The sequence below is a fragment of the Oryctolagus cuniculus genome, chromosome 9 (assembly GCF_964237555.1).
Source record: "Oryctolagus cuniculus chromosome 9, mOryCun1.1, whole genome shotgun sequence".
Taxonomy (NCBI): domain Eukaryota; kingdom Metazoa; phylum Chordata; class Mammalia; order Lagomorpha; family Leporidae; genus Oryctolagus; species Oryctolagus cuniculus.
Window position 1 is genome coordinate 123,862,984 of NC_091440.1, and position 24,290 is coordinate 123,887,273.

A 24,290-nucleotide genomic window follows, 5' to 3' on the forward strand; every position below is an offset into this window, starting at 1 on the left:
TTGGCCGGTGCCACTGCTCAATAGGCTAAACCTCCGCCTGTGGCGTCGGCACCCCAGGTTCTAGTCCTGGTCAGGGCGCCGGATTCCGTCCCGGTTGCCCCTCTTCCAGGCCAGCTCTCTGCTATGGCCCAGGAGTGCAGTGGAGGATGACCCAAGTCCTTGAGCCCTGCACCCGCATGGGAGACCAGGAGAAGCACCTGGCTCCTGCCTTCGGATCAGCGCGGTGCGCCGGCTGCAGCGTGCTGGCCGTGGCAGCCACTGGAGGGTGAACCAACGGCAAAGGAAGACTTTTCTCTCTGTCTCTCTGTCAAAAAATTAAAAAAAAAAAAAAAGAAAAGAAAAGAAAAAGAAAGAAAGAAAAGAAAAGGAAGTTCACTGTTGTCAGAAAATGCTTTGAAGGAGGCACTACTAATTTCCCACCCAGGTCCTCTGTCCTCAGAGTTGTATTATGAGAGTTAACAGTAAAACTTCTTCTCAAAGATTTACTTGGTTTAGTATATTAAGTGGAGGATATTCTTATGTCTCTTAAGTTTTAGTTATGCCTTAGTGTACAATTCCATTGCTTGTTTTCTTAGGTGCTTCATTAATTAATGATAAAATTTGTTCTCAAGGACTTACTTTTTTTTTAATGTATTAAATGCTCAAACAAAATGTATCATTCTCTGGTGTTTCTTTAAAGTTAAGTTTCTCAAAAAAATGAAATTAACTTCGAGATGCAATGACTATGAACAGCCTTTGTCTTGACTGTTGAACAATTTTTTTTTTTTCCGTGCAAATTGTTGAACTCTTTACTTAGTATAAAGTTGGTCTGCTGTGTATAAAGTTAACTGAAACTGGGTCTAGGCCGGCGCTGCGGCTCAACAGGCTAATCCTCCGCCTAGCGGCGCCGGCACACCGGGTTCTAGTCCCGGTCGGGGCGCTGGATTCTGTCCCGGTTGCCTCTCTTCCAGGCCAGCTCTCTGCTATGGCCCAGGAGTGCAGTGGAGGATGGCCCAAGTGCTTGGGCCCTGCACCCCATGGGAGACCAGGAGAAGCACCTGGCTCCTGCCTTCAGATCAGCGCGGTGCACCGGCTGCAGCGCACTGGCCGCGGTGGCCATTGGAGGGTGAACCAACGGCAAAGGAAGACCTTTCTCTCTCTCTCTCTTTCTCACTGTCCACTCTGCCTGTCAAAAAAATAAAAATAAAAAAAAAAATAAAAAAAATTAAAAAAATAAAAAAAAGAAACTGGGTCTTGGAGGAGAATGGGACTGGAAATGGGAGAGGGAGGAAGTGATGGGGTGGAAGTATGGGTGGGAGGGCGGGAATGGTGGGAAGAATCACTATTCCAACTTCCCAGAATTTCTCAACATTTTCCTTCCTTATGGTTCTTCAGCACATCCCAGTATTTGCTCCATGCAAGGAAGAAAAATACTGGAAAGAAGATGAAGGGAATGATACCTCCATTTTGATCCTCACAACCAAGATCTTAGTATATATTATATTACCTCAAAGGAGTAAATACGATAAAAATCTACAAGTTTTGCCCCAAAGCCACCTAACAGTCATTTCACTGGGTGAAGTTATTTCAAAAAGTTAATGGAATATAGAATTAAGTGATACATTCATGTTGTTGAAAAAATTTGAATTCCATGCATAGTGTCATAATTCACATTTTCTACAGATGTTTGAAGTATTCTGTATTTCACACTACTTCCAAAGGAGAGATCCACTGTCTACTCCCATGACCCTTTCATTGCCATGGATGGACAGAAAAGGAATGTGAGACAAGTCAAAGGTTTACTCTGATCCTAAGAAAATCCTGCTCCATTTGCTCAGAGGGACTTGCCTCACAACTGACATCCTTAGAGACTGTAGACACAGAGTCTCTGGAAAGGAAAGATTACAGTTAAACCCCAAAGCACTGCATATTGATGAGGCAGAATTTTGTCTTGTACTTAATCCACTCCCTTGTCTCTAGATTGATACAGATATATGTATATGTATGTATATATATATATATGAATAAAATACAGTGGTTTTAAAAAAAAAATGGCCGGCGCCGCGGCTCACTAGGCTAATCCTCCACCTAGCGGCGCCGGCACACCGGGTTCTAGTCCCGGTCGGGGTGCCGGATTCTTTCCCGGTTGCTCCTCTTCCAGGCCAGCTCTCTGCTGTGGCCCAGGAGTGCAGTGGAGGATGGCCAAAGTCCTTGAGCCCTGCACCCCATGGGAGACCAGGAGAAGCACCTGGCTCCTGCCTTCGGATCAGCGCGGTGCGCAGGCCGCAGCGCACCAGCCATGGCGGCCATTGGAGGGTGAACCAACGGCAAAAGGAAGACCTTTCTCTCTGTCTCTCTCTCTCTCTCACTATCCACTCTGCCTGTCAAAAAAAAAAAAAAAAAAAAGGAGGCACTGAGGTTCAACTGTTGGTAGCCCTCACACCCAAATCCAGTCCTTCTGTAACACGGCAGGTCCTACCAACATCACACCAACAGGTCTATTGTTTGCAGCAAAGCAAAAGAAATTCACCCGTAAGAGAGTCGGTTGCAAGTGGGGATACAAACATTACAAGAAAACAAACAGTTAAGACAATATTATTTTATGAAATACGGAAAGTCTCATGGCAAAGAAGCATGCATCAGCCAGTACATCTGCCATTCCCCGAGTGAACCTGCGTGGAGAACCAGGACTCGGAATTCACAGAAGGCAATTTCTGGGGTGGACACTATGGCACAGGCAGTCAAGCCGCTAGCATCCCCGGCTACTCTGCTTTGAATCCAGCCGCCTGCTGATGCGTATCCTGGGAGGCAGCAGATGATCAGCTCAAGTACTTGGGTCCCTGACACCCATGTGGGAAACCCAGATGGAGTTGCTGGCTCCTGGCTTTAGCCTGACCCAGACCTGGCTGTTGTGGGCACTTGGAGAGAAGCTAGAGGATGGAAGCTCTCTCTCTCTTTCTCTTGCTCTGCATTTAAAAAAATAAATAAATCTTTTTTTTAATGTAAACAAAGCATTCTGTGTGAAGTAATTACAAAAGCAAGTTAATGACAACTGGGACCTTCCTCACTGAGGAGTCATTCTCCTCTGTGTGTGTCTCCTGAATTTAGTTTTCACCGTGTGCCCACCCATGAATTGACACGGTTCACAGCAGGCGCCAGCCCCTTACATAGGGTGGATGTGTCCCCTGATACTGCTACAACCTTCATGCTCTAGCCTGACCACTGACTCTCACTTCTAAGATCCTACAACAAGCAACTAAGGATTCTAGAGAACCACTATCTCCTTTCCCTCCCACACAGTGGCCTTTGCTTCCTGGGTGTTCAAGGGGTTTTGCCTCAAGCCAAGGCCAAAGAAGCTGGCAAAGAATTTTCCTTTCCCCAAGTATGTCAGGGCGTAAACTCAGAGAAAGGGAAACAGAAATAAGATGAGATAGGATAAAGCTCTCAGCTCTGAGCAAAGAACAGAAACTGTGGGACTCCCTACAGGACTGAAAGGCAAAGAGAAAGAAAAAAAGGATATCTGAAAGATGACCCAGACAATCTGGGGAGTCCAGGTCACAAAGGCCGCCAAGCTACTGGGGACCTACTGGTGTCCGCATGGAGAAACAACGTAGAAGGTCTCTGCAAACTGACCACCAAATCCAAATCCAAAGTCAGTGCGTGGAAAAGAGGGGAGGGTTACACCAATCTACTTTAGAGTAGGCAAAAACCAAGCATTTTGGCTAAAATGACACATTTCAAGTCCCTCCAAAAACTTCAACTTTCATTCGGTAAGTCTAGTACCTTTTATTACATTGTTTCTTGCATAACAAAAAAAAGGAGGAATAAAAATACATAAAGGTAATTCCTAAGTTTGGACAAAGCTGGGGTGAAAAGAATTGTGACAGTCTGCTCATTTTTAACAGAAGCAGCTCGAGGCCCAGTGCTGCACTGTCTGTGATCCTCGAACAATCACAGCTGAACATTTCAAATCCCACCCTGCCCCACCCCATCGCCCACTGCTGGCTACATGGATGGAGGGGTACACAGCTGGTGTTGGCAATGGCTTTGAGTTGTCAACGTCTGACCTGCACATTTATGTGAGACTTGATTTGGCGTATGTATGGGTGAGCCTCCAAGAGATGCTTTCTCACCACTAACACAGAACAGGCCCCTCTGTTATTCTCACTCTGGATTCACACAGAAATTCTTGGCACCCACAGTGTCTGCATCTTATTTAGATTTGCATGGAAAATAATCACTTGATCCAAATGACTATTACACAGAAAGTTAGCCCAGACATTTCTTCCCCCCAAATATAGATCCTGTCACCAAGACATTAAGAGCCAGAGGCCGGAAACACATTAATATACAACACATGTTGTCAATGGAACGGGAGGGTTCATTCCAGTGGTACCACATCCTTGGATGCCTGTGGCACGTGGTCACCACTAACGCTCCTGATATTTCCATGTATGGCCGACAGAGAGGTCTCAAATTAGAAGATGCTATATTTTCTGGATTTGCTTGGTGGTGATGAGAAGTATTTAAATTGTCAACTATTGCAGCTTGAAAAACAAAACTCAAACACTACATAAATCACAGACACGCATGGCTTCCAGGCTTCATTTTTTCACAGAACAATTTCTCATTCTAGACTGCTAGCTAGGTCGACACTGCTAAAGAAGAAATCCTACTATTTCTCTTCTCAGCCATATTAGTTAACAGTGAGGAAAAAGTCCCAAGGCAAAAGGCTGCTGTATTGTAATACCAGTTCTCTGGACAATCCAGTTCCTAGGAATACAGCTTTTCTGAGTCACTTACATGAACAGAGCAGCTATACTCTGAATTTATGTAAAACGTCCACTGAGAAAACCGGAAAAAATGGGAGTCATCTTTGTTAAGTCAAGAGTAAGAAGGCAGGAATTGCATACAGAGAAAAGCAGAGGGACTGGTCAAGTTCTTTCCCAACATGAGTGCACAGATATATTCACTAATCGCAATTTCCTCCAAAAAACCAAAAGCAATATGGATATAACAAATGCAGACTGAGAATGGCTTGGGAATACACAGCTTTGTTTCTTTGGTTGTTCCAACGGGCCTATACCTATTCACAAGTTTTACTTTTAGAAGTGAAAAGCAATGACGAATTTATATAATATGGAAGCCATGTTGATCAAAATTTTATTTTGCTTTATTCAAGTCATTCCAGTGTGGGAATCACTATTGGGCTCAACAGCCATTGACAGCCATGTGGATATATAGAAAGGATACGAGATGTAACAGAATCTTGACTGAAATTTACTTTAAGTCCTCTGGCATTTTATTTTTACTTCAAGTCTTCTCTATCCATTTTCTCTATTACAAACATTTTTCTCTCATGAACACACAAGAACAGAACTGACCATTTGAGTTTTCCTATTGCTTAGATTTCAGATAGACATTTCTAAAACTTTCTCAGCACTTCCAAGAGATAAGAGGCAGATCTGATTAGACAAGTTCTTTGCAAACTGTTCACATCAAATTTAATTGTTCTGTGACCATTAAAGTTGTCCAGTTGTTTTATAATAAAAGAAGTCAAAAATGGATAATCCAAAAGCCATTCTTATTTTCCCTGAAACATTTTTATAGTTGGATGTGAATAAGTACATCTGCTGTGGGAATAATTCACTTGAGACAGAATGATGTAAACCCGGAAGCCATGACTCAGGAAATCTTCCCCTCTCCCATCTCAGCTCAGCAGCTCCTCCCGAGCCTCTGCTTGTAGAAAACACCCACGCTCCCTAGAATGAGAGCCGTTTTCTATTCAATTATTCCCTGGAACAGTGCTTCCTCCCAGTGGCTGAGGGGTTTCTCTGTCTGTTTATCTGAACACCACAGCAACATAAACAGGAGAGACAGAGAGATTTCTTCCACTCACTGGTTCACTCCCCAGACAGCTGCAATAGGCAAGGATGGGCCAGGCTCAAGCCAAGAGCGAGGAACTCCATCCTGGTTTTCCACATGGGTAACAGGGGTTCAAGTCCTTGGGTCACTCTTTCCATGCACGTTAGCAGGGAGCTGGATCGGAAGCAGAGCAGCCAGTACTGCAATGCGGGGTTCTGACTTTACAAGCAGCAGTCTCACCAGAACACTAACCTCAGGATTTAGTATATAAGAGGACTTTCTAAATGCAGAAAAGCATTAACATGAGATCCAAGCCTTAACGAAGCTAGTGATTCCAACAGAGTGTTAGTTTATATGGTACCAACCAAGATTCAATGGAAGATCAAGACACACTGAGAAGACAGTGAGACAATCGACACCCCATTCCAGGTTACATCACAATATTTTGAAGAAGCAGATATCTGGTTCATACAGGTTTTTTTACACTTGCTGGAAACACAGAGAATTTGCTGTACATCTGCCTGCAGGTGTCTCGCTAATATGATCAACTGGCTTGCTCCCTCACTGCTTTCTGAACTGCGATGCGATGTCACCTTCTTGGGTAGATCTCGCCTGGCTACTCTCTCTAAGGAAGGATGGTCATAAATTGAGATTCATGTACCTGCTTCATGCTCCAGTTCTTGCCATTATCACTACCTCACCTCATACCACACATTTATTTACATGTTTATCATATTCCCTCTCCCCACCAACAGCAAGGCCAAGTTCCACGAAGACAGGGATGCAGCCTGGTTTACTGTTGTTTTCCAACATCTTGAATGGTGCTTGACACACAGTAGTCATTTAATGTAGGTTTATCAAATCAGTCTTGAAAAATAAGGATGATATTTAAAAATGAAGAATGAGAATAATCGTTTCCTATAAGGCTTCTCCAAAATACTGAAACTCATTATATTAAAAATTCTCCATATTTTATCAACTTGAGCTTTTGCTTTTTAAACACTTTTAATTTACTCTCAAAAGTCAAGTATAATCACATACTACCCAAATATTTAATAAAAGAAAAAGTTATAAAATCAGTTATCAATGAGATACGGGAAGTAATGGAAGCTGCCTTTGTCAAGAGTATAACACATTCCATAAATTTTGCTAGGCCACAAGCTACATGTCTTCCCCTCAGCTGATACAGAACAGAGTCTATCCCACCACGTGCGGGCAACGTGTATCTTTTCCCTCACATCATGTTGCTTCCTGAGCAGACCTTACAAGTTTCCAAAGAATCCAAAGTAGAACTACTCAGAAAGCCCATCAAATGCAACTACAAGAAAAAGTTTCCCAGTAAAACACTGCTATTAAGCAGGTAATGAATTTGTTCACACACTTTATTTTCAAGTCATCCTACCCAACCAGGGTATTATTACATAGGATGGGCCACACACTACTAGTGGTATGTGGCATCTATTACACACATTGATTTTACAGGCATCCCTCACTCAGAAAGTCTTCATGAAGCATGTGATGTTCCTCTGGCTCCAGGCAAGGAACATCCAAGTGTAGAGATGGAATAGAAGAATTGAGAATACGGTTTGGTAACATAAAAAGAGATAGTAAAGAGTTATGAATGAGTACAAAGTAGATGAGACGGTAATAGTGTGGCCTGGAGTACACAAAGCTACTTTGAAAAAATTTTTTAAAGATTTATTTTATTTATTTGAAAGACAGAGTTACACAAAGAGGCAGAGAGAGAGAGAGAGAGAGAGGTCTTTCACCCGATGGTTCACTCCTCAGATGGCTGCAATAGCCAGAGCTGCGCCAATCCGAAGCCAGGAGCCAGGAGCTTCTTCCGATTCTCCCACGTGGGTGCAGGGGCCCAAGGACTCGGGACATCCTCCACTGCTTTCCCAGACCATATCAGAGAGCCGGATGGGAAGAGGAGCAGCTGGGACTAGAACCAGCTCCCATATGGGATGCCGGCGCCTCAGGCCGGCGCCTTAACCCGCTGTGCCACAGCGCCGGCCCCTGAAAATACTTTTTAATTGGGAAAAGTACTTGAAGGTAAGGAGAATAAATGCTAGTACCTTTGAAAACAAACAATTTGAACTAGACTTTCAATAAAGTGAAGCATCTAAATTAGAGACGTGTATTTTTGTCACTTCACATCACTGTCCTATATTCAGAGTCTTAGTCCTAATAAAATACATTGCAGTTTCTTGCAAAAATAAAATGACACAATATGTGTAAGAATGCAGCAAAGAATAAGAAGCACTATATAATTCTAAGAGTCTACTTTAAAGTGAGAAGTAAAGAACAAGTGCATCCCTTAACTACATCTCTGAAAAACAACTCTTTTCCACTGAATTATGTCCATTACAGTGGTCACCACCCCAGTGACAAATCTGTGGTTCTATGCTATAATCATAGTTCATAATCTCTTAGCAAACAGCAAAATCTGACACAAAGTGTCACCCCTACCGGGATATGCCCTTTGAATAATGAGGTATAACGACCGCTAAATGGACTAAGCACATAAATGACATCTAATTTTCTTCATTCCAAACAGACACTCACTAAATACCAAGCTTCCAAGGGTTTAGAAGTAGAACAAAACAAAAAGACCAACAATGTAACCAAAATACAATAATGTTATCATCCATCTTTCTTTTAATATCAAGTTGATGACTCAGGAGAACACTATTTCCCCTCCTACATACTACAGAAGTGTTAGTCAAAGGATAAACTGGAAAAGCAATAGATAGAAAATGACGGTTGAGTTCTGCATGTTATGTTGGATTTCATCACAGCCAGACACCAACAAAGTCATTTCAATATTGCATATCTCATGATTTTCATTTACAAAATTGATCTTCAATTCTTAACAGTTTGTAAACAGTAATAAATGGATTTACATGCTGTTTTTACCACTGAGATGGAACTCAATGACAATGAAACACACAGATTGGAATGCAAGATTTGAGAGGTATTCACAAAGGCATACAGCCCTATAACCCACTTGTCAGACAGACACAGACCATTTCCACTACCCCAGGAGGCTCCTCTATGTCCTTTCACAGTGAAGCTCCCCAGTTCTCCTCTCCTCCTCCCTCTCCCCACTGCCCACCAAAAGTAACCTCTCTTGATTTCTCATACCACAGACACATACATTGACTAATGCAGATTTTTATAGGAATGAAGATTTAGTTAAGTGATTACAGACCAAGAGTATTAGTTAATAAATCATAGTTAAAGTGCAGAAGAGCCTCGTAGTCTTTGCTGCTTTGTTCTAGCTTTAACCAGATCAACACAGTAATCCCCACTTGTCCACAGCAGAAACGTTCCAAGACTTCCACTGGATGACTGAAGCTATGGATAGGAATGACCCCATATAAACTACATCTTCTTCCTAACATGCATACCTATAATGAGGTTTAATTTATAAAGTAAGCACATAAATTAAAGTTTAATTTATAACAGATTAATAATAAAGCAGAACAGTTGTAACAATGAGCTATAATAAAAGCTATTTAAAACATATGAATTGCTTATTTCTGAAACTTTTCATTTAATATCTTCAGAGTGCAGTTGACTATCAAAAGTGATACCATTGATGGGGGGGCTACTATGTATTTTTTTAAAGATTTATTTTATTTATTTGAAAGGCAGAGTCAGAGAGAGAGAGAGAGAGAGAGAGAGAGAAAGAAGAAAAGAGACAGAGATCTTCCATCAACTGGTTCACTCCCCAAATGGTAGCAACAGTCAAGGGTAGACCAGGCCAAAGCCAAGATTCCAGAGCTTCCTCTGGGTCTCCCACAGGGATGCGACAGCCCATTCCCTTGGGCCATCTTCTTTATTTTATTTTATTTTTTTATTTTGACAGGCAAAGTTAGACAGTAAGAGAGAGAATGAGAGAGAGGAAGGTCTTCCTTCCATTTGTTTACCCTCCAAATGGCCGGTACAGCCAGTGCGCTGCGCCGATCCAAAGCCAAGAGCCAGGTGCTTCTCCTGGTATCCCATGCGGGTGCAGGGCCTAAGCACCTGGGCCATCCTCCACTGCCTTCCCAGGCCACAGCAGAGAGCTGGACTGGAAGAGGAGCAACCAGGACAGAATCCAGTGCCTCAACAGGGACTAGAACCCAGAGTACTGGCGCCGCAGGCGGAGGATTAGCCTAGTGAGCCACGGCACCGGGCCAGGCCATCTTCTTTTTCCCAGGTGCATTAGCATGGAGCTGAAACAAAAGTGGAGTAGCCGGGACTCAACCTGCGACCATATGTGATGCCAGCATTACATGCAGCGGCTTAACCTGTTAGGCTACAACGCCAGCCCTGGCTACTATGTTTTTTAAGTGACTTGGGTAAAGTCAGAAATAGCACATTTCTGAGATGCAAAGACAACATGAAACAAGGGAAAAACAGTAACACAGTAAGTGACTACTATTCCAGTGATCTAGTAAGTAACTACAGGAATATATTGAAAATTAATTCTTTAAATGCAAGAAGGTGAAATCAAAATTTATGAAGTGCTGCACTTGGGTCCAAATAAAACCGATCCAAGTATATGACAGGGAAAATGTGATGTAAAGGAGCACGAATTAGAATTGTAGTTGAGTTCAGATTCAGCAGGAATCAATATTATGTCAGTGTTAAGGAAACATTCATTTTCACCTAAACTGCATTACCAAAGTAAAGTGCTCAGTCTGTGCCTCTGTTTTGGTCAAACCGATGAAAAAGCAGATTTGAATCCCAACAGGCGTGTTGAAGGGGCTGCAGAGATGACACAGAGAGGAGGACATGCTGAGGTCATGGGGTAGCCATTTTCAGACACAGAAGGCAGGCAGCGTGCAAGTGACGTGGAATTTCTCTGTGGTTCCCAGCAGCAGGAGCAAGGTTCCTCATGGGAGGTTATATTTAGAACAATAGAGACCTAATAATAATGGAACTAATAACAATAGAGACCTAACAATCAGAGCTCTGGGAAACAAGAAAGACCCACCATTTTCAGTAATAAAATCTTGGTCATTTCAGGAGTAGATGTTGGCGTAACAGCTCAACTATAGCTTGGAACACCAGATCCTATATGTGAATGCCTTGTGCAAGTCCCAGCTCTGGGTCAGCGCTGTGGCATAGGGGGTAGAAACACCATCACCACATGGGCGCTGGTTCAAGACCCAGCTGTTCCACTTCCAATCCAGCGACCTGCTAATGGCCTGGGAAAGCAATGGACGATGACCCAAGTGCTTGGGTTCCTGCATGCATGTAGGAGACTGGGAAGAAGCTCCAGGCTTCTGACTCCTGATCAGCCCAGCTATGGGCATTGGCAGCCATTTGGGGAGTGAATCAGCAAATAAAAGATCTTTCTCTCTCTTTCTTTTTCTCTCTCCATCTCTCTCTTCCCCTCCCCCTCTCCATCTTTCTATCTCCCTGCCTCTGCCTTAAAAAAAAAAAAAAAAGAGGTCCCAGCTCTGTTCTCCAATCCATCTTCCTATTATTCATGCATTCAAGTAATGACTGCATTCCTGGGGCCAGTACTGTGGTGTGCTAGCTTTAGCCTCCACCTGCAGTGCTGGCATCCCATAAGGGGCCAGTTTGTGTCCCCGTTGCTCCTCTTCCAATACAGCTTGCTGCTATGGCCCAAGAATGCAGTGGAAGAGGCCGGTACCGCAGCTCACTAGGCTAATCCTCCACCTCCGGCAGCGGCACTGCGGGTTCTAGTCCCGGTTGGGGCACCGGATTCTGTCCCGCTTGCTCCACTTCCAGTCCAGCTCTCTGCTGTGGCCCAGGAGTGCAGTGGAGGATGGCCCAAGTCCTTGGGCCCTGCACCTGCATGGGAGACCAGGAGGAAGCACCCGGCTCCTGGCTTCGGATCAGCACAGCAAGCCGGCCGTAGCAGCCATTTGGGAGGTGAACCAACGGAAGGAAAACCTTTCACTCTGTCTCTCTCTCTCACTGTCTAACTCTGCCTGTCCAAAAAAAAAAAAAAAGGCAGTGGAAGACGACCCAGGTACTTGGGCCCTTCAGCCATGTGGGAGACCTGGAAGAAGTTTCTGGCTCTTGCCAGCACCGCAGCTCACTAGGCTAATTCTCCGCCTTGTGGTGCCGGCACACCAGGTTCTAGTCCCAGTCAGGCTGCCGGATTCTGTCCCGGTTGCCCCTCTTCCAGGCCAGCTCTCTGCTATGGCCCGGGAGTGCAGTGGAGGATGGCCCAAGTGCTTGGGCCCTGCACCCCATGGGAGACCAGGAGAAGTACCTGGCTCCTGCCATCGCATCAGCGCGGTGCGCCGGCCACAGCGCGCCAGCCAGGGCGGCCATTGGAAGGTGAGCCAACGGCAAAGGAAGACCTTTCTCTCTGTCTCTCTCTCTCACTGTCCACTCTGCCTGTCAAAAAAAAAAAAAAAAGAAGAAGTTTCTGGCTCCTGGTTTCAGACTGGCCCAGTTCCAGCTGGTGCTGCCATTTGAGGGGTGAACCAGTGGATAGAAGCCTTTTCTCTCTGTCTCATCCTCTGTGTTTCTACCTCTCAAGTCAATAAATAAATAATATTTTTTAAAAAATTGGATTTCTGCTATTTACATGGGATACCCAGATTGAGTTCCTGACTCTGAGCTTCAGCCAGGTCCAGTCCCTGCTGCTGCTGGAACTTGGGAGTACAGATGGGAGTGATCTCTCTATCTCTTTTAAAGAAATTAATTAAATAAATAAAATGATGGTCACTCCAGGTGATCAGAATCCTAGATGATCACTTGTAACGGGTGTGGTATGAGGAACTGAAGTTAATACGTTGTATAGATGACTTACTTCTACGACTTCTTTCTATGCCAATGCTCTAAAATCTGGTTAAGCTACAATAATACACAATAATACACCTTATTTGAGTACTTGGTGGATACCTTTGACCAGAACCTAAGAGAAATGGGGAACCTGTCCCAGTGTATCAGCACCTTGAGACCTCAGATGCTGTTGCACACAATAATTACAATTAGAGGAAAGCACTGTAGTAGAAAGAAGGAAAGGACAATGAACAACCCGTTCCTCTTCAGCCGTTCTCACTACCTGTGAGGTCATCCCTAGGTACTGATCCTAATGACTCGATCAGGCAATGTTAGTAGTTCTGCCTAGGCCCACTCATATCACCCCAAGCAACTCCAGAGGTTTTAGGGTTACCTTACAACAAAAAGATCAGGACAAAGCTCTTTCACACTAAACTATAGAACATGCCTCACTCAGCGAGTGACTGGCAGATTTGGGGTACCAAAACCCCAAAGTGACAGATAGCACCTTTATTTATGACACATCCTATAGGCAAATCTACAATTATAGTCTTCCACCTCTACTGGGTCAACTAATTTGCAAAGTAGAATAAAAATAATTTCATGTATGATAACTTCCTATGAGTAGCATCTGATCGAGAGAGCTAAGCAAACGTTACAGAGCTGCTTTAGGTCTTACTAAATTATGTAAACTATATGTGCACTTGCTGAACTTCATCAGCCTACACACTCAACAAGTGAACATGTGAACGACATCACAGTACAAATCACTAAACTACTAAAATAAAATTGTAGAAACAAAATATCAAGAAGTTTTTTTGACACAACCTGGGATTTATCATGTTATCATCCATTCATTTTAAGTTTGGAAAGTGAAAATAAAAGTTTTTAAGTAATAAAAGAAAAAATTATATATATATTATATATATGGTCTAGAAAGTGTTTCCATGGTTCAAACACACATTTATATATATAAACCACATAATTCACATACACTCATTGAAAGCATTTCACTCAATAAATATGTTTGAGTGTAGGTAGGTAAGTAGCAGTATATTAGGCAAGTACAAGTCCACTTAAGAACCTGAAATAGAATTTATTTGCACAGTCTGCCCCCAAACACACACATACACACACACTTGGGTTCTCTTCATCAATAAATCTGAATCATTATGATTAACTTATCCAGCTAGCAACTCTACAAATCATGGAGGCTTTCCTAGGTCTACTGAAAAGACAGATTTATAAAACAGTCATAGAATTATTTTTTTAAAAACAAACATAGAAACATATATTTGGATTATTAGGATCTCTAAATATTTTTGTCCTTTGAGTGCATGCATGTTTTTATAAAATAGGCAACTTAGACACATTCATTCTAATGAAGAACAAGGTCTGAAAGGAATGTGTTCTGAGAAAAACACCACCGGGCAAGTCTGCTGTTGTGCCAATATCGTGCAGTGTACGTACACAAACCTAGGTGGTGTAGCCTACCGTACACCTCACCCCTGGACCAGATGGTATATGTATCCTCACATACGTGGTCCACTGTTGACCAATACATGTTACATGGTATATGACTGCATAAGCAAGATACAGAGGCAGCCCGCAGAACATTATCTACTGATATTGCTTAGCAATGCCAAGGAAACTGCAAGAACCAACGCTAGAGATGTGTTGACTCAAATTATGAAGACCCTTGGGCACCAATCTAAGGAGCTGAGTTATTATTCTCCAGCAGTGAAGAGAGCTAAAGAAAGGGGCAGAATGTATAATTCTCAAGGATCCTGCTATTGGAATGTAAAAAAAGAGTCAGAAACAGACAGGGCAAGCAGATATCTGCAGGAAGAGAAGCAGAACAATCAGCTCCAAGAGACACTTAGGACATAAAATGTTGACTTGTGATTGGTATTTTTTCCCCTAAGGCAAGCAGAACAATCATTTACAAAGGAGTGAGTCTTCATTTAACATTGTTTTATCTAATCCAAAGGTGGGAGCCTTCTTTCTGCCAAAACCATTTGGATATTTAGAACATCAATCATGAGCCATACAAAATTATCAGCTCAAAAACTGGCCCACTATAGACTGTTGCATTTCAAGTCCCACCTGCAGCTGCCTTGGCAGGGCCAGGCCAAAAGATTCTGCATGCCTTATACTGCCCACAGGCTGGACATACTCCACTCCTGAATCAAAAAAAAGCACTCCAAGCTAAATCAAAACTGTTGAGTAAATACATCATTACTGAATTATCCTCTACTGAATTTTCTGGGCGATGTGGACAAAGTGGAAGACATGAGACTGTGACACACATCAGTCCTCACAGGAGAAGGCCCTTGAAGGCTGCCCTCCAAGGAGCTCCAGCTGAATGCAGCTGGAGCATGGCCCTTCACTTCTGAAAGGGAATGTGGACACGGCCATCACTACATCCACAATTCTCTTTCAGAAAAACTGTGAGTCAAGACTAAGATCTCCCGGGAAACAGAAACCAGGGAAGAAAATCCAAGTGACTTTAAAACACACTGAAGCATAACAAAGTTCTAGACACGAAAAGAAAATTCTGGACGCTATCTATTTTCAGATGCTTCAGAATCACTGACATCAGAAACCAGCTCTGTACAACGAGTCTTTCCTGAATCCGTTCTTCAGATGCGGACACAGATTTCTGCGACTGTGGTTTTCTCATCTGCTGTGTGCTGTGCCGATGGCCCCACCACCAAAGTGGGAGACCCAGATGGAGCTCCACGCTCCCGGCTTTGGTCTGCCCTGCACCAGCTGCTGCAGCCATTTGCTGAGTAAACCAGAAGATGGAAGACCTCTCTTTTCCTCTGTTGCCTGTCCCTTTTGCTTTTTGATTCTAGCTTTCAAATAAACAACTAAATCTTTTAAAAAATTAACATAGGGATGAGTTTCAAATGAAGCTGCCTGAACCTTACACCCCTGCTTTCTGGTTTCCGTCCTCGTACTAAACTATTCTGCGTTCTATCTCACCCCACTCTGTCACAACCCCTTTACCTCCACGCGTCACCTCACAGCCAGGTAAGTCCTCTCCCCCCTCTCTCCGCCCTCCCTCGTTTTCGTTTCTGTAAGATATTCTGGGTATTTTAAGTGAACTCAAGCTTCTGGTTTCAAGGCCAACTGGTGTCTCTACAAAGAGCAGCCGCAGCTATAAGCAAGACACGCTTTGTGGACGTCCGCTGAAAATAATTACATACGAATCTTTGAAGAATCAGTTTTGAACTGGAAGAGACCACGAAGATCCCATTCAGACTAATCAAATTATTTCATAAGGGAAGACACTACTTTCTGCCATATTATTTGTATTTATTTTCTTCCTTTCCCACCCATGTAATAATATTTTAAAAACGCTTCTGCTCCACCTCCCAGCTCCATTTCCTTTCTCCTCTTTAACAGCAACTCTGCTGCCAGGAAAAGCATTTCAAGGCGGATCACACAGGGTCCCTGGCAGGCAAAACTGCTAAGCTGAAGAAGCAGCTGGTTCTCTGTCTCTGCCTGGATGACTACTCCTCTCTCTCCCTTCCTCAAATGGTCCAGGGCAACAGGCACCCCTGGACACACACCTGTCCAATGTGAGGGTCACCGCTGCTCTGCTTATCTCTGCCTCTACCCAGGGCTGGACCCAGAGGGCTATGAATCACCCCGTGCACTTGCAATCCCCTTAAAGCAGGACATTCTTTTCAAGCTGTTGTGTTGCCTGCATCTTATTCTCTAAGGCCAAAGCCACTTCATCTCCACTCCTGGATTCTCCCAGGAAAGGAAATCCTACCAGTAAATGCAATTCTCCACTGATGTTCCCAGTGATTTCCCGTCTCCAACATGGTCATGTCTACATCGGCAGACTGGATGACCCGGTTACTGGCCGGGCACAGGCTCACATTTCACCACTGAGCTATGGAAACTCCCAAGACTTCGGAGTTGTGAAAAAGTGAAATGCAAGATAATAAAATAAGCAACTAGTCAGCGCTGGTCTTCTGGTAGTTTTCTATAGTATACTGCCTTTTCCAGTGATGGTGAATTCCAAAATGAGATTAACTTAGCAAAAACTACAGTGGTATCCTAGACATCCCAGCTATGTCCAAAGTTCCCTTGACAGTAAAAATTTCATTCTTGCATACTGAAAGTTTAGGTCTCAGCCCCAATCTTATTCAAATAATAAATACAGACAAGTAAAAGGATATTAACAAGATAACGACAAGAAGACCTCAAAAGGCCCATGGAACCACGGAATTAAAAGTTAAGTTTAGGTGTCAGCACTGTGGTGCAGTAGGTTAATCTTCCACCTGCAGTGCCGGCACCCCATATGGGTGCCGGTTCAAGTCCCAGCTGCTCCACTTCTGATCTAGCTCTCTGCTCTAGCCTGGGAAAACAGAGGAAGATTGTCCAAGTGCTGGGGGCACTGCATCCACATGGGAGACCCCTGCACCCGCGTGGGAGACCTGGAAGAAGCTCCTGGCTCCTGGCTTCGGATCGGCTCATCTCCATCCATTGCAGCCATCTGGGAAGTGAACCAGCGGATGGAAGACCTTTCTCTCTGTCTCTCCCTCTCACTGTCTGTACCTCTACCTCTCAAATAAATAAATAAAAGGTAGATTTATTTTGCTGCCAAAGATTATGAAATCCATACACAGTGTTTTTTCATAGTACACATTTTCCATGAACTTTGTGAAAATCCCTCATAAATAATGAATCAGACCCAAACCAAGCTGTGTCAACAGCCCTACGTCAACCACATTTGTGTCCAAATGGACATGCTACCTTCTCTCACAATTCAGGGTGGACAACCACCATGCCGCTCTTGAGAACAATGCAGAACTGGAATTCACATTTGTCTCCAGCTGTTTAAATGACTCTCTGGAGGAATCAAACACCCCCACCCTGTTGTAAAAAAACAGCGACCTTGATGCAGTATAAATCTTCATGTTGTGTGTCCTTTGGCAAGGCTGAAAAGCAAACGTATAATTTTAAAAATGAAATGTTCGCAAGGAATATAGAAAATCTGCCTGGTTTCAGCTGTTGTGCAGACTCGCTTTTAACTTCCATACGTGACAAAGAAGAGCACTGCTTGACAGAACCCTTCTGCCCCAAAGATCAATTACACTGAATGGTGCCTGTGCATTGTAAATCTCAGGAGCAAATGACGGGTATTAGGCAAAGCAAATTGACTCAACAACGTAGCCTGCTGGGAGTGAATACATTTGTTTGAAAACAGCATTTCTTTTCCTAAGTGAGTACAGAGGTAGCAAGGGAAAGGTATCAGATTGACAGCTGTGAACATCAGAATCTTCCAGTTTGCTCCAGTGCCTGCCAGAGCAGTGCCAGCCCCTGAGTGTCCAAGTGGGTGCTCCTCAATCATTTCCTGCATGGACCACCTTGAGGGCACGGAAGTGGAAGCTGTTGCTGAGCCTAGCAACTTCTGCTGAGTAGAGCATGCCAGCGACAACCCACTGTGACGCTGGGAGTGCGACTCAGATGCCACTGAAATCTCGGATGAAGACAACTAAGGCCACTGACCCAGAGGTGGGCTGCACTGGGACCTTCTGCAGTTGTTCCCTCCTGGCCAGCCACCCCAGCCTCCGTCTCAAATGCTAATCGCTGACATCCAATCCTCCAGGATTTCCCAGAAAAACAAACGAAGGCTGAGTGTGCACACCCTGATGAAGACTGGCGCCACCAGGGCTGGCACGAAATGGGACTGCAGGGTCTGAGAGCCTGACCCATCTAGAAGGCAACTCTTCCCCTGTTTCCCTGTGTCTGACCTGCGGGTGCAACCCCAGCAGAGCTGGAGTCGGGTCAGGGAGACAGTGAGTAAGTGAGGGTCTCCTTCTTTGGCACAAAACATCCCGGCTGTACTAGCAGCCTGGAAAACAGGATTCCATCCTCACAGGAACTGGTTTATCTAGCAATAATGTTTATAAATTGACTTTGTACTTTTAAAAAATGAGTTCTGCAAATGACTTCCAACAGAAAATAAATTTTCTTTAAAATAGGAAAACACAAACCAAATCACTGGCGGGCAAAAGTGCCAAGAAGATGAGACGCTGCCGCTCATGATGTGGCAACACTGCTCGACACGGCTACTGGCGGTTCTTTTCAGTAACAGTTCTTGCTTCCTGCCAGGTACTTTCCATGATCCGGGCTTTCCTCTCTGGCACTGACCCCTGTCTCACGCTTGTACCACAAGATTTTTTCCATGCCTGACAATCCTGTGTCCACATTCGGAGATTTCAGAAGTATGCTCCCTCACGCTGCTTCTGTTCAGAACTGAGAGTCCACTGAAACTTTGGCTAGGAATTTAGAATCTCATAGAACCCAGCTATAACAACACACCTTTTGGTATAGACAATTCTTTCAGCTTAACATGTCACCTTGTCACAATACATCCTTTTCCTACCTGGTTAGTTATTTACCTTTTTTGTTTTAAAATTTTTCAAATATATGTGAGGAGTTGCAAGAATGATAGGAAGAATCGCCATCTACCCTCAGCACAGAGTGACTAACTGCATGGATTCTGTTACCATGGCATTCTCACTCCCTCGGCCAGTCATTCTCTCTCTCCACACCCACCCACCCACTCACACACACACACACACACACACTCACAGACACACACACGGTGGAATCGGGAGGGAGAGAGTCCTTTCCTGCCATTTTTGAGAGTTAGTCCCAGATAACACAAACTGTCAACCCTCAAATCCTGAGCACATATTTCCTAAAAATAAGCCCAGCACAACTTAAAAATTCAGGAATTGAAACTGATTCAGTATTACAGCCTATATCCACATGCAAATGATCTCAATGGTGTCTGTCTCCCGACTCTGGATCCACGCACGCATTACATTCCGCTGCCACATCCTTTTCATGTCCCTTTATCTGGAACAGTTTCCTGGCCTTCCTCTTTTGTGACACTGACATCTTTGCCTACATGAATATTCTGTTTTCCATCCAGCAGCCAAAGTGATGGGATCACATCAATCTCTCCTAGGAACCCTCCAAACACGGCCCAGCAGAACACCACTCCGCCCTTCCCGCTCCCCGTCACTCGGCAGGCTGGTGTCATGCCTTATTTTCCATCACAGCACCGCCTACTGCTATAGGACACACTCATTTCTTTCTTATCTCACTCTTCCTCCAAGAGTGACGGGAGGAATTTTGTCTACACTTTATGACCAGGAACTCAGTGTACCTTGCTCAATGCTTATTCCCACTGACTGCAACAATGTCTAGCACACAGCAGGTGCTCAGCGGATACTTGCTGAATAAATTAATTACGGTTCTCATATAGCTCAAAGAACGACTATGGTACACAGAAGGGAAAGGAGCTCACTAGAAAATGTATGTGGCAAATATGCATAGGACAGGGGAAAGTATAAATAATACATCAGCACTTTTTCAAAAGGGAAAAAAGCACTTTTCTTTAGTGGAAGACCCTGAAAGCAGACTGCAAGCACTTACACAGAAATTCAGATGGAAGGAGACACGTGGCTTAGCAGTTAAGAAGCCACGTAAGATGCCCACATCCTACATCACCTCCAGCTCCTGACTCCAGCTTTCTGTGAATGCAGACCCTGGGGAGGCAGTGGTGCTGCATCAAGACATGCTACAAAGCAGCTGAGATCAAAACAACCTGGGACTGGCACAGAAACAGATGGACAGATCAATGGAACAGAACAGAAATGACAGAAATCATACCAAGCATCTACAACCAACTTATATTCGACCAAGGAGCTAAAACCTATCCCTAGAGCAAGGATAGTCTCTTTAACAAATAGTGCTGGGAAAACTGGATGTCCACATGCAGGAGTATGAAGCAGGACCCCAACCTTACACCTTACAAAAATCCATTCAAAACAAATTAAAGACCTAAATCTATGACCTGATATCATCAAATTACTAGAGAACAAAAGGGAAACCCTGCAAGACACTAGCACAGGCAGAGTTCTTAGAAAAGACCCCTAAGGCACAGGCAATCAAAGCCAAAATCAACAAAAGGGATTACATCAAATTGAGAAGCTTCTGTACAGCAAAAGAAACACTCAGGAAACTGAACAGGCAACCAACAGAATGGGAGAAATTATTCACAAACTATACAACTGATAAAGGATTAACAACCAAAACATATAAAGAAAACAAGAAACTCCACAACAACAACAAAAAAATACCAGTTAAGAGATGGCCCAAGGATTTAAACATTTTTCAAAAGAAGAAATCCAAATGGCCAACAGACACATGGAAAATAGCTCAGGATCACTAGCCATCAGGGAAATGCAAATCAAAATCACAATGAGGTTTCACCTCACCCCAGTCAGAATGGCTTTCATCCAGAAATCAACAAACAACAAATGCTGGTGAGAATGGGGGAAAAAGGTACCCTAATCCATTGTTGGTGGGAATATAAACTGGTAAAACCACTATGGAAATCAGTTTGAAGATAACTCAGAAATCTGAATATAGACCTGCCATATGACCCAGCCATCCCACTCCTGGGAATTTACCGAAGGGCAATGAAATCAGCACATGAAAGAGTTATCTGCACCCCCATGTTTATTACAGCTCAATTCACAATAGCTAATACATGGAATCAACCTAAATGCCCGTCACTGAAAACTAGATAAAGAAATTATGGGATATGTACTCTATGGAATAATATACAGCAGTAAAAAAATAAATAAATAAAATCCAGTCATTTGCAACAAAACGGATGAAAGTGGAAAACATCATACTTAGTGAAAAATGCCAGACCCAAGGGACAAAATACCATATGTTCTCCCTGATCTGTGACAACAGAGCACCAAAAGGAAATCTGTGGAAGTGAAACTGACACTTACAGAAGCACTGACTTTGAACAGCCCTCATCTTGACTGTCGAGGAACAGTTTTTTGTTTGTTTTTATCTTAATGGAGAATGGGACTGGGATTGGAAGAGGGAGGAGGAAGTGGAGCGGGAGTAGGGGTGGTAGAGCGGGTATGATGGAAAGAATTACTATATGCCTGAAGTTGTACTTATAAAATTTGTACTCATTAAATAAATAGTTTCTTTGGAGAAAAGAAAAAAGAAGAAAGCATCATAAGAGATAGCACCTTGAATATGAACACTGCAAGCACCTGATGCCCCAGAATTCAGGGAGTCTTCTTGTTAGGTAGGAAGTCAGAAATGAGCTTATGTGTGTGTGACAAAGGCCTAAGGAATTGACATCTACAGCGGCCCAGCATCCGCATCTCAAAGTCATCCCAATAACCCTCCAGGTGCAGCCCAGTATCTGCACTTCAAACGTCCTGCCCGGATCCTGAGGATCTTCCAGGGGGTCCTGCCCCTTCTACCCCTCTTCTACCTGATACCATCCTTCCTCTAAGGCAGGGCGACGCCAGCCAGGCTTCCCCTGACAACTTCAGGGAAAACTCACAAAGGAATTTTTCATATTTACATCCAACAAGTCCTTTGTTCAGGAGGAGAAGGAGAGGGGGAGGGAAGGCAAGACCCATCCCCTTAAAAGCCCCAACCTAGGGCTGGCGCCGTGGCTCACTGGGTTAATCCTCCACCTGTGGCACTGGCATCTCATATGGGTACCAGGTTCTAGTCCCAGTTGCTCCTCTTCCAGTCCAGCTCTCTGCTGTGGCCGGGGAGGGCAGTGGAGGATGGCCCAAGTGCTTGGGCCCTGCACCCCATGGGAGACCAGGAGGAAGCACCTGGCTCCTGCCTTCGGATCGGCACAGCGCCAGCTGTAGCGGTCATTTGTGGGGTGAACCAATGGAAGGAAGACCTTTCTCTCTGTCTCTCTCTCTGTCTCTAACTCTGTCCAAAAAAAAAAAAAAAAAAGCCCCAACCTAAAAGAAAACTGCACACTCTCTCCCAGGTCCCAGGTCCTGTCTGGAGAGGTGCCCATCCATTCTTACGGATGTCCCTACCCTAATAAACCTTGCTACTTTGCTTTCCACTGCTCTCTGTCTCACGCCTGAATTCTTTCTTGCGCAAAGACAAGGACCCTTTGCTTTTCACTGAGAGATTTAGGCAGCACAGTCAGCAGAGACTCCTGCAGTTCCCTGCTCTTGGATTCATTACTGCTGGTCTCTGATTCCCTGTCATTCAGATTTTTACTTCGTACATTGTTCACAGACTTCTGTTAGGAAACTTTTAATGAGTACAGAAGATAGAAGAGGGGCAGATATAGGGGTACGGTGGGATAAGCAGCCCCCTGTGATGTCCGCATCGCATAGCAGAATACAACTTTGAGTCCCAGCTGCTCCACTTCTGATGCAGCTCCCTTCTACTGTGCCTAGAAAAGCAGTGGAAAATGGCCCTAGTACTTGATTCCCTGCCACCCATGCGGGAGACCCAGATGGAGTTAGAGACGCCTGGTTCCAGCCAAGACCAGCCTCAGCCATTGTGATCATTTGGGGAGTGAACAGAAGATTGATTTCTCCCTTTCTCTCTCTCTCTGTGACTCTGTCTTTCAAATAAATAGATGTATCAGGAAAAAGATAAAAAGAAAAGTAAAGAACATTCACATGTCCTTTCCTTTTTCTTTGCTTTCAGAGTTCCTTCCTCAAACCTGTATCACTCTACATATAGAAAATGAGAGTATCTTATCAGTTCATAGAAAATGTTCACAATTTTTTAATTTCATATTTCTACAAACTTCTTGAAGTGCTGTCATAGTTTTATTATGCTCTTAGAGATAACCAAACTGGACAATTTAACCATGCAGATTCAAGCCATCATCTACGTTGGGAATGTTTGTTTTGGTTATAATTCTAAAAACCTATTCTTTTCCATTGGTATACTTTCTTCTTCAGGGCCTCCAATTATTCCTATGATGGCTTTTCTTTGCCCTTCTTCTCTCTGATCCACATTATTGTTTATGTTACTGTCACTCCCTTCATTGTTTTCCTGCCTTTCTTCAACGCCTTTTATTACATTTGAATTCAAATTACAATTTTGTCTGTATTTCCAAAAATAAATTAATGAAGTCTAACATTTTATCCTGTTTCTTTCCTGAGTTCAATCAACTTTCATTTCCTTTCTTCCATTTTTTTGCTCCTTTTCTGACCATAACTTTTGAATGTGCGGTGCAAGGTAGTTTTCATAGTGCCTTTTTACAAAGACAGTGGAAGCAATTTAACTCTGGGTAGAATGTAACATCGCCATTTTCTTTCATTTCACAGTTGCTTTTCAGAGTGGATTTCCCATCAGCTGGAATGTTTGGATTATTCCTTTCTGTCTGATCTTGCAGCAGTTTCATGTAAACCAAGGCTGATAACATCTATGCACCCCCTAGACAGGAATGACGATAGGGCTGATCCACACGATCACTAGTTGGACAGCTCCCTCTCCTGTCAGGGGTGCAAAGTACAGTTTTGCTCCAATTTGGCTTTGGGTGGGCAGCAAGGGAGGCGTGACATCAGCATGCATGATTTCCAAGTATTCTTTGCACCAAAACACACTCACTGTTTAATTCTGTTTTCCATGAAGCGTGTGAGGTTCTTTCAGCAAAATCCTTCAACTGGTTGGCTTTCTGCTATCTCACGGCATTCTGCATTTCCCCATCTTTTTCCTTCTTGCTGCACTAACAGGATTTGAAATGATGCCCCAACCCCCTGACTTTTAACTACGTTCAATCCTAGAAGCACAGGCCGGCGCCGCGGCTCACTGGGCTAATCCTCCGCCTAGCGGCG

General features: G+C 43.8%; 1 protein-coding gene across 2 annotated transcripts in view; it reads right to left on the bottom strand.

Annotated features, from left to right (window-relative positions):
• The window catches only part of ITPR2 (inositol 1,4,5-trisphosphate receptor type 2), a 536,947-nt gene that overhangs the window by 324,912 nt on the left and 187,745 nt on the right, over positions 1-24,290 (bottom strand). The gene's annotated exons all lie outside the window — the stretch shown is intronic.